The sequence below is a fragment of the Protomyctophum bolini genome, assembly GCF_963924005.1.
Source record: "Protomyctophum bolini genome assembly, chromosome: 11".
Lineage (NCBI taxonomy): Eukaryota > Metazoa > Chordata > Actinopteri > Myctophiformes > Myctophidae > Protomyctophum > Protomyctophum bolini.
The window spans coordinates 19,311,750-19,328,554 of record NC_137872.1 but is presented as its reverse complement, the minus strand read 5'-3'; positions in this window follow the sequence as shown (position 1 = coordinate 19,328,554).

Sequence of the window (16,805 nt, the reverse complement as noted above, 5' to 3'; positions counted from 1 at the left end):
GCGGTCGCCTAGGGCCTCAACCACTGAGGGGGCCTCGTCACAGGGAGAAGATTTTTTTTTTCATGTATCCCTTACATGGGCTACTGGCCACATGTGGCCCCCACCTAGCTTCTTAATTTTGATCTCAAAGTGCACCAGATTGAAGCATTTTCATGGCAAATTTACAACTTTTATCCGGCGTGGCAAAGCAGGAGGGGGGGGGCCTCTGTATAATATGTTGCCTAGGGCCTCAAAAGGCCTAGAACCGGCACTAGGACCACTACCAGTTGACCTGTAGTAAGTCTCATGGTCGGGGGGGTAGGACCAAGTCTCATGGGATTTGGGATTTGTTTATAAACATTTTGGTATTTGTTTATAAACATTTGTGATTTGTTTATAAACATTTGTGATTTGTTTATAAACATTTGTGATTTGTTTATAAACATTTTGGGATTTGTTTATAAACATTTGGGATTTGTTTACAAACATTTGGGATTTGTTTATAAACATTTGGGATTTGTAAGTCTCATGGGGGGGGTAGGACCACTTCCAGTTGACCTGTAGTAAGTCTCATGGTCGGGGGGGTAGGACCAAGTCTCATGGGATTTGGGATTTGTTTATAAACATTTTGGTATTTGTTTATAAACATTTGTGATTTGTTTATAAACATTTGGGATTTGTTTATAAACATTTGTGATTTGTTTATAAACATTTTGGGATTTGTTTATAAACATTTGGGATTTGTTTACAAACATTTGGGATTTGTTTATAAACATTTGGGATTTGTAAGTCTCATGGGGGGGGGTAGGACCACTTCCAGTTGACCTGTAGTAAGTCTCATGGTCGGGGGGGTAGGACCAAGTCTCATGGGATTTGGGATTTGTTTATAAACATTTTGGTATTTGTTTATAAACATTTGTGATTTGTTTATAAACATTTGTGATTTGTTTATAAACATTTTGGGATTTGTTTATAAACATTTGGGATTTGTTTACAAACATTTGGGATTTGTTTATAAACATTTGGGATTTGTAAGTCTCATGGGGGGGGTAGGACCACTCATATCTCTGTTCATTTGACCATTTGCAACTCTGAGAGTCTATACAAATGTAACCACAAGTTAAATGAACACTGTAAAATCAGCTATAAAACTTTAGCCGCTAAAGGAGGCATCATAGAAGACTGGGTAGCACCATAGGGGGTCGCGGGACACTGACAGTGGGGTTGTGGAATTATTTTGGGTCCTCAAAAATATTTTACACACCTGGATAGAATTCAATAGAATAAGTGAAATGAAATGCCCATTACATGTGCGGACAAATGCGAGTCAATGGCAGCATATATTTTGGGGTCGCGGGCTGCCATAGATGACAGGGATGTTTAAAAACAACAAGGTTGACCAAAGTGTTTTTTGTGTTCTGAAGCTTGCAGATTTAACAAGCTTGTGAGCTTGTAGATCGACTATTTTCAAAATAATTTGAAATATTACTGAAACGTTTAAACAACACAAATCTTGCATGGAGCAGGTCCCTGTACATACGGTAAAAAAAAATTGAGAACCACTACTGCGACCTCCGATGTAAGACATCATGTCCGACCGTCGCCCCCGTAATTACAGAATATCTACACGTTACGTGTAGCTCGGCACATGTGGAGGAGTGAAGCGTATGTAGATAAGCTCACATCCCCAAGGTCTTGTCTTCCCTCTATACCTGCAGAATATACCTGAGGCAACTCTTACAAAACTAACACCTTCATTAACTCATCCGTCCGTAGTTCTTTTTTAAAGGTTTTGATCCAGGCGGACGGGCCCTGGGGTCTTCGCAATTTTAGGTGCATCATCATACAATGGAGCAGAACTTATTATACTGCAATGAATCTTTTCCATGTCATTCAGTTGCTTTTTCCCCCTCCTTTTTTGTTTCTCTCGCTCTCTCTCTCTCGCCACTCTTGGCGGTGGGGAACCTGTTCTAGGCGCTGGCAGCAGGCGGCAAATGGGTCATCTAAAGACCATTATGTCAGGTGGCGGAGACATGAAGTGACTATATGGGGACGAGAGCACTAAACGTCATCTGTTCTTCTCTCCATTTCTCTGCTCTGCCTCAGCTCATCGCATGCCTCACTCCTTTTTCCTGCAACTTTTCTCTTTCTCGCCTCCTATGAAGTAGGAGTTTCCACTTGGAAACATCGTATTCGGAGGATATGCACTCTCTGCCTTATAGAATAAACACATAAAAGTCATGAAAGTAAATAAACCCAAGCTGAAAATTCCAATTCAAAGCAAATTCATAAATAGACAATCTAATTGTTTTACAGCACCTGCAAAACAATAATGGCCTACCCGGCCTTCTGAGCATTGAGGATCTTGACGACGAATTTACAATCACAGTCGACAAAGGGGCGGCGTCAGTGGGCTGACTGACAACCAGGAAGCCCTTCAGTCCACCGACGAGCTGTAAAAATAGTCCGGAATCCACAGAGGAGTGGTAAAAGTTACTCCTTTTGTTGTCAATGCCTTCTCCTACCAGCAGAAAGTAAAGCCAAGCAAAGAGCAGGACAATAAAGTTAGCAAGTAAAGATGCTTGGATCCTTGAAATGAATGCAATTATGAATTATATTTAGGTGTCGGATTAATGATAGAATCCCTGAACTCTTGGTTGGTGTGTCACATCTGTAAGCTGATTGGACCGATTATTCTGACAAGGAAATTAATACAAATAATTTCAATGTGGCTTCAAGAAGCAATCCTGGGGCAGAGCAATGACTGCAATACGCCATAGTGACAGCATATGGCAGGATATACTGTATGCCTGTTCAAAGATAGCATATTTAATTGATTGCTTAAGTGTCAGCTGAGAGCCTGACAGACAGACAGACAGACAGACAGACAGGAAGGAAAACACAATCTCCATTCCTGGCTTTCGGCCTGGCAGAAGTAATTAGGAGAATAAATAGCAAGCCATTGTTCCGCTATTGTCCCTAATGCCAATCATTAAGCCATTAATGGGTAAGAAAGGGATTAATAGTTATGTCTTTTTGCTATACATTATTGTACTTAGGAAACCCTGTTAATTGCTTTATGAGCAGTGATTTTCCTCGGCACCATGCACATTGCAAATATAACTCATTCTGCTTCAAAGCCCCTACAATGGCCTTTTTCTTTACTTTACTTTGTTTATTTGCACGGGACAGAGTATATTAATGAACATTACATAAAAAATGTGGCGGATTTAGCAGATATGCTAATTTCCTTATTTAGTCCCCGGACATTGAACACTAAACAAAACTGACATACTGAGTAACAAGAAGTGTGAGGACAGCATATGAAAACATCAAACACAGTAAAAATAGAAAATAAGATTACAATTATTGCTAGGGCAGGACTGACAGTCATACAGTAGGCTACGTGATCACAAGACATAGTGTTGCGCGGGCCGGCTTTTTTGCATAACCCGTCCCGTCCCACCACAGGAGCCGCAATGGCCACCAACGTAATCAAAAAAGTCAATCAAAGAACAAGATTCCTTTACAGGATCTCCTCACTGGTCAACAAAAATACCTTGAAGACCTTAACAGGAGCCCTCGTACAAGGTTTCTTTGACTATGCATCCACCTCTTGGTACCACAGCACCTCAAAGGCCCTTAAAACAAGGCTCCAGACCTCACAAAACAAACTGGTCAGGCTCCTTCTTGGCCTCACCCCCCGAACCCACCTCACCCCTGCCCACTTTGACAGGCTGGGATGGCTTAGGGTCGACGACAGAGTACAGCATCTTGCAATGGGTCTGGTCCACAAGATTCGATACACCACCAAGATACCCATGTACCTGTCTAAATACGTCCTTAATGTAAACGAAGTCCACACCCACAACACCAGAGGGAGTGCAACAAACCATGTACAACCCAGATTCGGCACAAACAAGGGACTAAATTATTTTCGCTCCTATGCCACCAAAATGTGGAACGCCCTACCAACAGTCATTAAGACATGTGAATCCCTTGACTCCTTCAAAACCGCTCTCCTATACGGACGGCTGCAATTCGAAACTGGCCTCTGTAAAATCTGAATCCCCGCCTGCCCCGCGGCCCGCAAAAACAAAAAAACGGATCAACATATAAAACTTAAGCCCAACACTTACGTGAGTGACATGACATGACATAGGCCGCCGCCTATCTGTTTCGGAACGGTTCACTTCACTCAGCATCAGCATGCAGTGTAGCTCTCCACTCGAAATTAATGAATCTCTGCATGTTCTCATTTTAGTTTCGATTGTGCCTATACTTCGACGGCGGTACCGCACTCCCAAAATAGCCGCTCTGCAAGCGTCGTCTGTAAAGATCCCAAAAAATCTAAAAAGAATCTAATTGAACCGACCACCGCGTCGGTCGGCAGATGAATACCAAGGACCTGAATGGAAACAAGACCGTGTGTTTGACTGTACCCTGTAGCCTACTGATTACATTTCTGTTTGACTGTACACTGTACTGATTACATTTCTGCCAATAAAGTATTCAATCAATCAATCAATCAGATCGGACGGGCGGACGGCAGATCGGACGGGCGGTAGGTAAGTGGGACGGGCGTCAGTAAGTGGGACGGGCGTCAGTAAGTGGGACGTGCGGACGGCAGATCGGACGGGTGTCAGTAAGTGGGACGTGCGGACGGCAGATCGGACGGGCGTCAGTAAGTGGACGGGCGTCAGTAAGTGGGACGGGCGTCAGTAAGTGGGACAGGACAGGCGGTTGGTAAGTGGGACGGGCGGCCGGTCGGTAAGTGGGACCTCGCCCACCTATTTTTCCAAAATGGTGCAATGATGGTATGAGTTTGCTTTTGCAAATGACCAGTTTCTGAAGCAGTATTCTATGTGTTCTACAGTACACTGTAGTATGTTCTAATCGCATACACAACAGAAATTTGAATTTGACCCTGACAGAGTAAATAGGAATTCACCACTCCATTTCAGCTGGTTCAGGGTTACTGTTTGTTCCCTTGCAACACCTTTTACCCACCAAATTCCCAGTGTATTAATGCCTAATTTATTTTCCGTCCTCGTTGTGAGCTTGTAGATCTACTATTTTCAATGTACGAATGGCACTTAACTGCTTAACACACCCTCAAGTTTCCCATCTAATAGCAAATCTAAACCAAGGACAGTCACCCACGGCAGTGGGGCTGACTCTCAGGATTGAGATCATATCACTGTTACAGTACAACGATAATAAACCCCAACCAATTCATCACTGCAGCACGAAACCCTTACCTCAGCTAAAGTCCCCATTCATTTCTCCTGAATAGAGACAGCCCAGCATTCCCATTTGTTTTTCTATTCTGATTCCTGTGAATGATAAATACAACGTTTGCCTTGCTTGGAAACAATTGTCCTTTCTCTTTCCTTTCTCGCACTCGTTTCGGCGAGCGTCATTCATTTGCGTCGTCACCTCTGCTCTTTCAGCAGTTGCAAACAGCCAGCTAGACGTTTTGTATTCACTTACTGTTGTAGGTCTGTCACAATTATTACATAATCGCCCGATCGCAATTATTTGAGATAATTTGAGATATTCTTTGCGTAATCATCAGAAAAAGTTTCCATTAATCTGTGTAAATTCATATTTTGAGAAATAAAAATAAATGGGCAAAATTTCAGACATAACAAAGATACAGACTGTCGGTTTGTACTGTAGATCTGCTATTTATGTTAGTTTAGAAATATTTTTAATGTGATATTATTGAATACTAGCCAGTAGCCAGTAGCCACTAACCTTGGAACAGCTGGTTGGTTCATATCAACTTCTGCAAAATAACTAAAGTGATCTGTCATTAATCGGCTTAGAAACTATAACTATAATGGCCAGTAATGATAGAAGGGGCCGGGATGAGAGAAGATAGATCATTTCCTCTAGAATGTGTTTTTTTCTGCCTTCCTAATACCTACAGGACATTATATCTAGCTATAGTAGCTACGCCTATGCTGTCAGCCTTTGGCTGTAGGTAATGTATAGTAGCCCTATCTGTGTAAATAATGTCTCTTCAAAAGTCGATTCTGCCACGTGAAGAGTGTTAAAGATGGCTCGTGTATGTGAAAATCTATGCATGTAAAAAAAAAAAAGAAGAAAAGTCAATGTGTTGTGGCACAGACCACCACACACGACCAGCCAGCCTGTAGAGCTCGGCTTCAACCATTGAACACTGCAGTGTGATTTCTGAGGCTTCATTCACAAACTATTGATGGTTCAAGAGTGGACAGGGAGACCACACCATTGCTGGTATGTGGAAAGCTGTTATGATTATACATTAGTAAACATTATACACATGCATATGTATCATGTAATTGTAACCTATAACACAGGGATGATTAAATGCAGGGACGGGTTGTACCTGTCATGCATCTCAAAAGCACTTTCTATAACTGCAGTTAGTTATTGAAATGTGATCTTGATTGGTCACAACTGTCTGTTTCTGTTACAGAGCATGTCTACCATGAAATATACTAGGCTACTCTACATGACTACAGCATTAAATGTTGAAATGAGGATTGGGGGGGGGGAGACAAATGTTTTTTAATGTCATACCATGTCCAAAACTACTACTACTACTACTTTTCAGGATTAAAATTATTTTATCCAACGCTGTAGTATCAAGTAGGTCAGTCATTTATGGAAAGAAAAATTAATATATAAAAAAAAAAATGGTGCCATGGCTAAGGGGCAGTGATAGGCAACAGGCGGCCTCATCTGGCCCAACAAATTGTTCTGTAAATAATTTACAAACAGTGCAGGTCGGATATGGTAGGATGAGCAAATTGTTCTTTCTTTTGAATGTTATGTATTTTCACTGTCAACTTTCCTTTGAGACTTTTGCAAAGAGGTATGTAACTATATGTATGTAAGTCTCAAGCACCAGGGCATTAATTGAAGCGTTCATGCATTTCAAGCTTTCTTATCAATGATGACAAAACCACACACACAAAATTAAGACTTTTAATAGTATGGCATGCAGCAGTTGGCTTCTACAGGCCTGGCTTCTTTTGTTTTCTTGGGTTGGAATAATTCAAGATATTGCAACTTGTTTGTTGCAGTATTTACAGACATCGCTCAGGCTGTTTTGTGTTGTTGTTATTGCAATCTACTTGATGCAATTGTTGCAAGTAGTGGGGTCTCTCTCATATATATATATATATACACCTCTCTCTCTCTCTTTCTAAATTATAAATACTAGTCCTTACCCGTTATAAATATGAACAGCAAATGATGTTCAGTGTGGGTAATGCAATGTAATAGAGCACCGAAGTCCTGACGTCACTGTCGGTAGAGGGCGTCAGTCCCCAGGTTCATGTATTTTTTATTTGCATTATAATCCCCATAGGGGGATTTTAGATCTCTTCATATAAGAACTGCGTTTGAAAAATAAACCGTAGATAAAAATAGCTCTGTGCTATAAGGAAGTGAAGTGTACAGACAGAGTGATTGACAGACAGAGAATTGAGTGTAGATATTGTCACTGTCGGGTGGAAACCATGAGTAATAGTCATCTAAAATAACAAAAAACAAACACGGCTTCCTCAGAGCATATACTGTAGGCTAAAATTTTACATTTACAAATGTACAAGATGTAAAGGATGCGACTAGTTGTTTGTTGTTATATCCTCATAGTTTCCCTTTTTTCCCCTGTCCTTTATCATAGCTTCCATTTTTCTCAACACAGTGCAGACAGAGTGCTCCCTTAAAACAGAAAAAGAAAAGAAAAACTATTAGGCCTAGATTGGATTTTATTTCTCATCGGTCTTCTGCCACTTTGGGATGGACTGAGAACACAGAGAATGACGTTGATCCAGGTTGCTGACATCCTTTATGAATAATGCGCCGCCACAGATCCAATCACACATTCTGGGTGCAAAGCCATAATTTAAGTTTCCCCCCGCATACCACAATGGGGGGGCTGACATCGGCCGTAAGTCTTAATTATCTCGGAACGTCTTAAATCAACCTTTTCACACGTGTCTCTGTTAGGGAAGATAAGTCGAATCCGTCTCTGTCTACCACGGCATGGTGTGGAGGATGTGTTTATCTCCTCACAGCATCACTGGAGAGAGGAACCACCGCAGTGTGTGATTATCCCCTCTCTGCTCAGCCCCACTGTCATGCTCTGTCACCCTGACTTTACCCAGAGGGCTTTCAGGGGCTTCTTTCATGCTTCAAATGGTCATTGTCATTTCACTTTTTTTGGTGGCAAATCTTTAATACTGGCCATGATATTGACCATAATACTGACAACACTGACCATGACACTGACATGATACCGACAATGATACAATATGATACTGACATGATACCGACCATGATATTTACCATTATACTGGCATGATTACTTACCATGATACTGACATGATACTGACCATGACATTTCACGAACCATGATACTAACCAGATTCTGACCATGATACTGACATGATACTGACCATGATACTGACCATGATACTACTGACTGTGATGTTTGCAAGCGGACCCTGATCGAGAAAAAGTGGTTGAGAACCACCATCCTATGATTAGGAGTAGGACACGATGTTCTGCATTGTGACATGCCAGTGACAATTTGATGGCCAGTGTGACAGCTTCCTCCTCATTATAGGTGTGAACAAGACATGGGCAGTGGACGGACAGGAGGGGATGTTTTCCTTGAATGGCCACAGAGGGCAAGAGGGCCACACACACACACACACACACACACTGGTCCCTGGGGAAATCAAAAAGCAATGGAGAGACACGTAAGTGTTGACATCTGACACAATGAACTATTACCTCCTGAGTGTTCATTTAACTCTGAGTGTACACATTGATCCAAGTCGACTCTTAAAGAATGTTTTTCACATTTTTAGATCATATCTGTGCTCACCATATATGGCATAGCTAACAGTAGATGCCAAAACAATGGGACATTGTTAATTTGTGTATTTTTATATCAAATGTCCAAAATAAACATTTTTTGTTACTTCCTTTGAATGAAAATGTACTGAATGCGTGATTATGTGCAGCTACCCTTATGAATATAAATGTATCTTGATTTAATTCACCTGTTTGATTCCCATAGCTACACGTTCCTCCAAACAGCTGATTTTGATTACAGATCTGTAACAGTGTAGTTCTAGAACTACTTTTTCATGCTAAAATATGCTAAATAATATAAGTCTATATAAATATAATATAAATCTCAAATAATGTGCATTAAAGTAGCCTCGTCCCTGGTTTACTGATCTGGCATGATGCTCCGGTCGTTGTATTTGAGAGGAGCACCAAAGAGAGCGATTCATACTGCTGTTACAGTGGGGTACAAGGTGTGTACTTCTTCTTTGGATGTAACTACTATAATGGATACTTGTACAACATGGATCAGATTGAGGTGCACATCCTTGACACAGTGAGTCATTTGCGAGAGATTGGTTCGAGGTGATTAGTTCTTTTTGGTGAGCGGGAACAAACTCTTAATCGGACTCTGCCAGATTGCAGCAGTATTGAGTTCACACTCCTCCTCCCCTCCTCCTACCTGCATCTGGTCTCTCTCAAGCAGAAACGATGAATTTGAATCTCCATAATATATTTTTTCAACAACAACCTGCATCAACAACAACCTGCATCATCAACAACAACCTGCATCCACTACAACCTGCATCAACAACAACCTGCATCCACTACAACCTGCATCAACAACAACCTGCATCAACAACAACCTGCATCCACTACAACCTGCATCCACTACAACCTGCATCCACTACAACCTGCATCCACTACAACCTGCATCAACAACAACCTGCATCAACAACAACCTGCATCCACAACAACCTGCATCAACAACAACCTGCATCCACTACAACCTGCATCAACAACAACCTGCATCAACAACAACCTGCATCAACAACAACCTGCATCCACTACAACCTGCATCCACGGTGCATTGTGGACGTGTAGGTCTTGTAGATCTTGTTTGATGCGTGCATCAAGTATAAACCAAGCTTATTGAGGCATGAGAAGCTCGCTGAGTTCTCAACCAATTTACAAGCGGTTTGGTTCGTATGATACAGGATTAAGAATGTTTACTTTCTTAAATGGTTTCAATAAATGGTTACGTAGATTGTAAAAACGAATACAGCCTAACATATAAAACAGAACAACCTTTTGTCATTACAGTGAATGGATATGGATCAGCATTTATTATTAGCCTATGTAAGTACAACAATATGTAGTACTTAATTTTTACTCATGCCATTAGTTATAATATGTCTTTCACAAATAAACTAAACTAGTGTGATAACATAGTACATGCTATCAGCTTAATTTGTGGTGTAACACTAGGGGGGAATCCACCAGATGCCACTGGCAAACATGTTCACATTATGATTAAAAGCAAGGGTAAGGAAGAGCCGGGATTTAAAAACCTCAGTGGACTGTGCTGATCTAATTGGAAGGGGCAGACTATTCCAGAGCCTGGGGCCAGCAGCAGCAAAAGTGCGGTCACCCCTACATTTTACTCCAGAGGCCATTGTGGCGTCTGTGTATATTTGTCTAGGGGTTTAACCACTTTAACCCTGGCCTCCCTATTTTGATCATGTCATTTATAAGGGAACATGTTCACAAATTCTCTAAAAAGACTTTTTTGTGAAGTACATAAATAGCCTACTGTAAGTGCTTAACAGCAAAAGCTGGGAGATTGCCTTAATTCAGCCTCTCCTTGAGCGAAGCCTTGAGAGACTGACTTGTGTGAGTCATTACAGTCTTTTAATTCACTTCAGACTTATTTTTACCATTATGGCATCTCTCGCTTGCCTTTATTCTCTTTGTCAGTGGGGTACAGTTTTCAGCGTCAGTCAGTGCTTTGCTGCATGACAAATATAAAAGAATCAATGCTTGTTCATCCGCTTGTCACACATCACGGCTCACTTCCTGTAAACACACTCCTACAGTCTTACAAGGCTGTGTCCTCCTTTTGTCTTTAAGCTCTGGTGTCTGCAACCAAACAGACAACATTTTGTTTGTTTTTATGAGTGAATATAAGAATGCTTTGTTTACGTCTGAAAAACAAATGGTGAAAAGTACTTCTATGACCACTTATTCTCTGGTGTCTGCCACGATTCACGAAGCAGCCAGTTAGTTTGTTTACGTCGGACGACTTGTTGTGAATAAAATAACGCATTGTTTCTGGCCGAAGACCCCTAGTTTATTCACATGCAGAGCCAGGTTGTGTGCTAGGCTCAAAGCCTCCAGACATGTGTTAATGTATACCAGTCTCGAGAGTAGAGAGATGTCTGACCCTGGCAGTAGACTAGGCTACTGTGTGAAATACAAATATCCTCTGGTCGTAAACAAACACAGACCCTTACAACAGCCCCCGCCCCATGTACACAGACCCTTACAACAGCCCCCACCCCATGTACACAGACCCTTACAACAGCCCCATGTACACAGACCCTTACAACAGCCCCCACCCCATGTACACAGACCCTTACAACATCCCCATGTACACAGACCCTTACAACAGCCCCATGTACACAGACCCTTACAACAGCCCCATGTACACAGACCCTTATAACAGTCCCATGTACACAGACCCTTACAACATCCCCATGTACACAGACCCTTACAACATCCCCATGTACACAGACCCTTACAACAGCCCCATGTACACAGACCCTTACAACATCCCCATGTACACAGACCCTTACAACAGCCCCATGTACACAGACCCTTACAACAGCCCCATGTACACAGACCCTTACAACAGCCCCATGTACACAGACCCTTACAACAGCCCCATGTACACAGACCCTTACAACATCCCCATGTACACAGACCCTTAGAACATCCCCATGTACACAGACCCTTACAACATCCCCATGTACACAGACCCTTACAACAGCCCCATGTACACAGACCCTTACAACATCCCCATGTACACAGACCCTTACAACAGCCCCATGTACACAGACCCTTACAACAGCCCCATGTACACAGACCCTTACAACAGCCCCCACCCCATGTACACAGACCCTTACAACATCCCCATGTACACAGACCCTTACAACAGCCCCATGTACACAGACCCTTACAACAGCCCCATGTACACAGACCCTTACAACAGCCCCATGTACACAGACCCTTACAACAGCCCCATGTACACAGACCCTTACAACAGCCCCATGTACACAGACCCTTACAACAGCCCCATGTACACAGACCCTTACAACAGCCCCATGTACACAGACCCTTACAACAGCCCCATGTACACAGACCCTTACAACAGCCCCCACCCCATGTACACAGACCCTTACAACAGCCCCATGTACACAGACCCTTACAACAGCCCCATGTACACAGACCCTTACAACATCCCCATGTACACAGACCCTTACAACAGCCCCCACCCCATGTACACAGACCCTTACAACATCCCCATGTACACAGACCCTTACAACAGCCCCCACCCCATGTACACAGACCCTTACAACATCCCCATGTACACAGACCCTTACAACAGCCCCATGTACACAGACCCTTACAACATCCCCATGTACACAGACCCTTACAACAGCCCCATGTACACAGACCCTTATAACATCCCCATGTACACAGACCCTTATAACATCCCCATGTACACAGACCCTTACAAAAGCCCCATGTACACAGACCCTTATAACATCCCCATGTACACAGACCCTTACACCAGCCCCATGTACACAGACCCTTACAACATCCCCATGTACACAGACCCTTACAACATCCCCATGTACACAGACCCTTACAACAGCCCCATGTACACAGACCCTTACAAAAGCCCCATGTACACAGACCCTTACAACAGCCCCCACCCCATGTACACAGACCCTGATTTCTGAGTTTGACACTGACCTTGACTTCTTGATCGATTTCAATCCTCCACAGGGTTCCATTTCTCCATATGGACATTGCTGAGATGACCACCTTTATCCTCTTCTAGATAGTGAGGTACACTTCATAGGCCTCTAAATAGACACTTTCCACAGATTTCCCCTATATCATTAGCTCTTTCCACTTCAATGATTGCCCTTCCAAGTTTACTTTTTCCATACTTCAACCACATGGTTTGTTCCTCCAGCTTTGTCTCAGCTTCTTTTACAATGCTTTCTATGTCGGCCTCTTGCTTTTTACCAAGAACTGCTTCCTCTTCTTCTTCTTCTTCTCTGAGTTTTTTGGCAGATCGCAACCAACATAGAGGTGCATACCGCCACCTACTGTACAAGAGTATGTAACATCATGTAAATTTCCTAGTGCTGTCTATATCCTACTACTCAGGTTTGTAGTATATAAAAATGTGAACAGTGCCTTCCTCACCATCGCTACACCCTTTCCCTCTGTTCCAAGGATCCCTGACAAATCCCATTCCCGTCCTGCATCATTGACTTTGTCCTTCAGTTGTGCTCTTTCCTCTATATACCTGTCACAGTTCAACTGCTTCCTCTTCTTCTTCTTCTTCTTCCTTTTGTTGTTTTACGGCAGTTGGCAACCAGTTTATGGTGCATTGAACTGCTTCCTCATCCTCAGCTAGGACAAATAAAGAGGATAGAGCACGGAGGTGCGGCCCGGTCTCCTGCGGGAGGTTTGCACATGTGCAGTGTAAACAGGAACTGGTGCTAGAGGTGCATGAGAGTTGCTGACCATGAACTGAAATAATAAAAAGTATATCAAAAAAAGAGAATAGTACAAAGTTGATTTTGTTTATATTTTAAAAAGTATATAAATTGCATAACTGTGGAAAAAATGTTGTGTATAACAGACTGAAAGATAAAGGACAATTTTACTAAATGTTAATTCTTCTTTCTTTTGTGGATTTTCCATATTCTTTAATGTGTCAAACTTGTATTTTTGTGAAATGACAAAAGAACATGGATACTGTTCATTCAAGTGCTGTGGATGATATAAAACATTTGAAAAGGCAAGGGTGACTGCTGTTTTCTCAACTGTTCTGGATCTCATTATTTACATCACAAGTTATGAGCTTTCTATCTAGCACCTCTGCTGGAACACTCCATCATCGCAGTTCCTCTTTACACTGACTGAGCATGTGCAAACCTCCCGCAGGAGACCGGGCCCCACCTCTGTGCTCTTTCCTCTTTATTTGTCCTAGATCCTCAGTCTTAATGTCAGCCATCTTGCTGCACTCTGGGAAGTGTAGTTATGATGTTGACCATAATATATGGAAGATGCCTAGCAAAAGCTCCACTACTGAGTTTTGACTCAACAATACTGACCATAATACTGACATGATATTTGCATACTGACGTGATACTGACACGTCTAAAAGACACTTTTGAGAAACTAGAAGTATCAAGAGATTCAACAATGAAAATGTTTGATTGTTTGTATACTTATCGTTGGTAAATATGGCACGCGTCGCTGAGGAAGATGGTGAAGAAAATTGAGATCAGCCAGCACTCAAAATAGTTTTTTGAGGACCTTCACCGCAGGGGAGCAAACAGCATGCTTCAATTGGAGTTAATGGAGAAGTTCACAAAACTTTCAGACTGTTTCAGAATATTGCTCAAGTGTGTGTGTGTGTGTGTGTGTGTGTGTGTGTGTGTGTGTGTGTGTGTGTGTGTGTGTGTGTGTGTGTGTGTGTGTGTGTGTGTGTGTGTGTGTGTGTGTGTGTGTGTGTGTGTGTGTGTGTACAGTATAAACACAGTCACCTCTCTCCCGGGGCCTTCCCGCACCATTAACCTTTTTGCACTTGTCCATTCACATTACCCAGCACTTGGATTCATGCCAGAAGACAGAACTGAATCAGCAGCCAGGCAAAAAAATCACAATCAGAATCAACTTTGTCACATCAAAGGTTTACAGAGAAAGCACAAAGACACTTCTTCAGCTCACAAATGTCACTTTTTCTGTAGTTTTTCTGCTTCTTAAAACACTTTCCTACCTAAACTGTATACACACATTATACCACTGGTGTTTATGTGTACGCAATGCATTGTACAATATACAGTACACTTCTTTGCTTAGAAGGAAGCCGAACTAAAATATGTTTTAATTATGTACCAGCAAAGTACATGCTTGAACCTTGACAGATATAACGGCCTAACTCTCCCTACCCCATTCTTGACACCTTTTCTTCCAATTGATGCCAGCGATTGACCAAGTTATGGCTACCATGCAGACATATCATGGTCACCAATCAGGAGGATCACGTGACCATGATACCAGCTGTTTTCGCTGGCTAATTCTAATCCATCCCTCTAGAGAGCAGACATCACACTGGCTGGGGCACTGGGGCAGGCTACTGAGCTCCAGACCCTCCTGTCCGGCATCAGGGTCTCGAGCTCTGCAGCTCTGTGTTGTTAGCTCCGCTGCCTGTCATGCCGCAGTATGTCTAAATAACATCATGTAGTAGGTGGTGCGCCTCTTTTCCATTCTGGCTACAGTATGCCTTGGGTTGGCTCCCACTGTGGCACAGCACTACACAGTTCTCTCTACACTCTATCAATGTGATTTCTTCATTGCCGTGTTCATTGATTATAGAATTCATGCTTACTCGCTTATTTTGATCTCACACTTGTAAATCACTCTGGATAATAGTGTCCGCCAAATTGTAAATTGTAAAGAAGATGGTAAAATATATTTTTTCATGGAAGCTTCATTATAGTTTTCAAGAATGGGATGAAGGATCGAGATCAAAATAGAGGAGAATAGGCACTAGGTAGAAATAGGTAAAAAAAGACACCAAAAAATCAAATGTGAAAGGAGCTGAGCGGATTGCATAATTTCTGTGGCACTGAGGTGTGATCCTACCCAGACCATTACCATGTAGTAAGTTGAATGTCGTAATGGTCAGTATCACATCACTATTATATGGTCAGTATTATGGTCAGTATCATGTTGTCAGCATTATGGTCAGTATCGTGACATTATCATGTGTGTCAGTATCATGGTCAGTGTCATGTTTTCAGGAAAGGAAAGAAGGATAGAGACAGAGATTGAGGAAAGAGCAAGGTGAAAAAGCACTGAGTAGAAACAGGTCAAAAAGACAAAAAATAAACCGAATGTGAAAGGAGCTGAGTGGGCTGCATAATTGCCTGTGGCGCTGAGGTGTGATCCAGCCAGACCATGGAGGTGCGTATGATTGGAGCCGTGGGTCCCACATCGACCCGCTCCATTTCCGTCTGTCTCCCATCTTTAATGATCATTATACATGACGACACGTTTATGACAACACGTGCCACTTGCCTTGTCCCCGTTTCACAATGTTACATTTTTGTCTGTGGGATTTCAGACTGGAGCGTTGAATGTAGGCTTGTAAAAAATAAATAAAGAGAGAATGCACTTTAATAACTGCAATGGGGATCCATTGATATAGCCTAGTCAGTGCTGTCAGAGTGGTGAGTGTAGTAACATGATGTCAGTAAAAGCTACCTTATCGTGGCAGAAACCACATGTCCATAACAGTTACTTTTCATTGGTTCAATACTCATAAAACCCAGGCACAGACACACTTAACCACTTTCACTCTCACTATCAAAAATAGTGCATCTACAATTAAGCCCCCAATCACGGCACATTGTGAGCTTGTAGATCAGCTGTTTTTGCTCATTTTGTGTGACACAAAGTAGAATGAAGGGCAATAATTTAATAGTGGGGGGGGGGGGGGGGGGGCTTTAAAAGTTGAGATTCTGCCTGACGTATGGTACTTATGCAACTAAACGACCCAATAGCGTCCCTATTCTGGGGAAAACATTCTGTGAAAATAGCAGATCCACAAGCTAGCAACGCATCGGAGCAGATCGGCTCATCTTCTTCTTCCGGCAAAC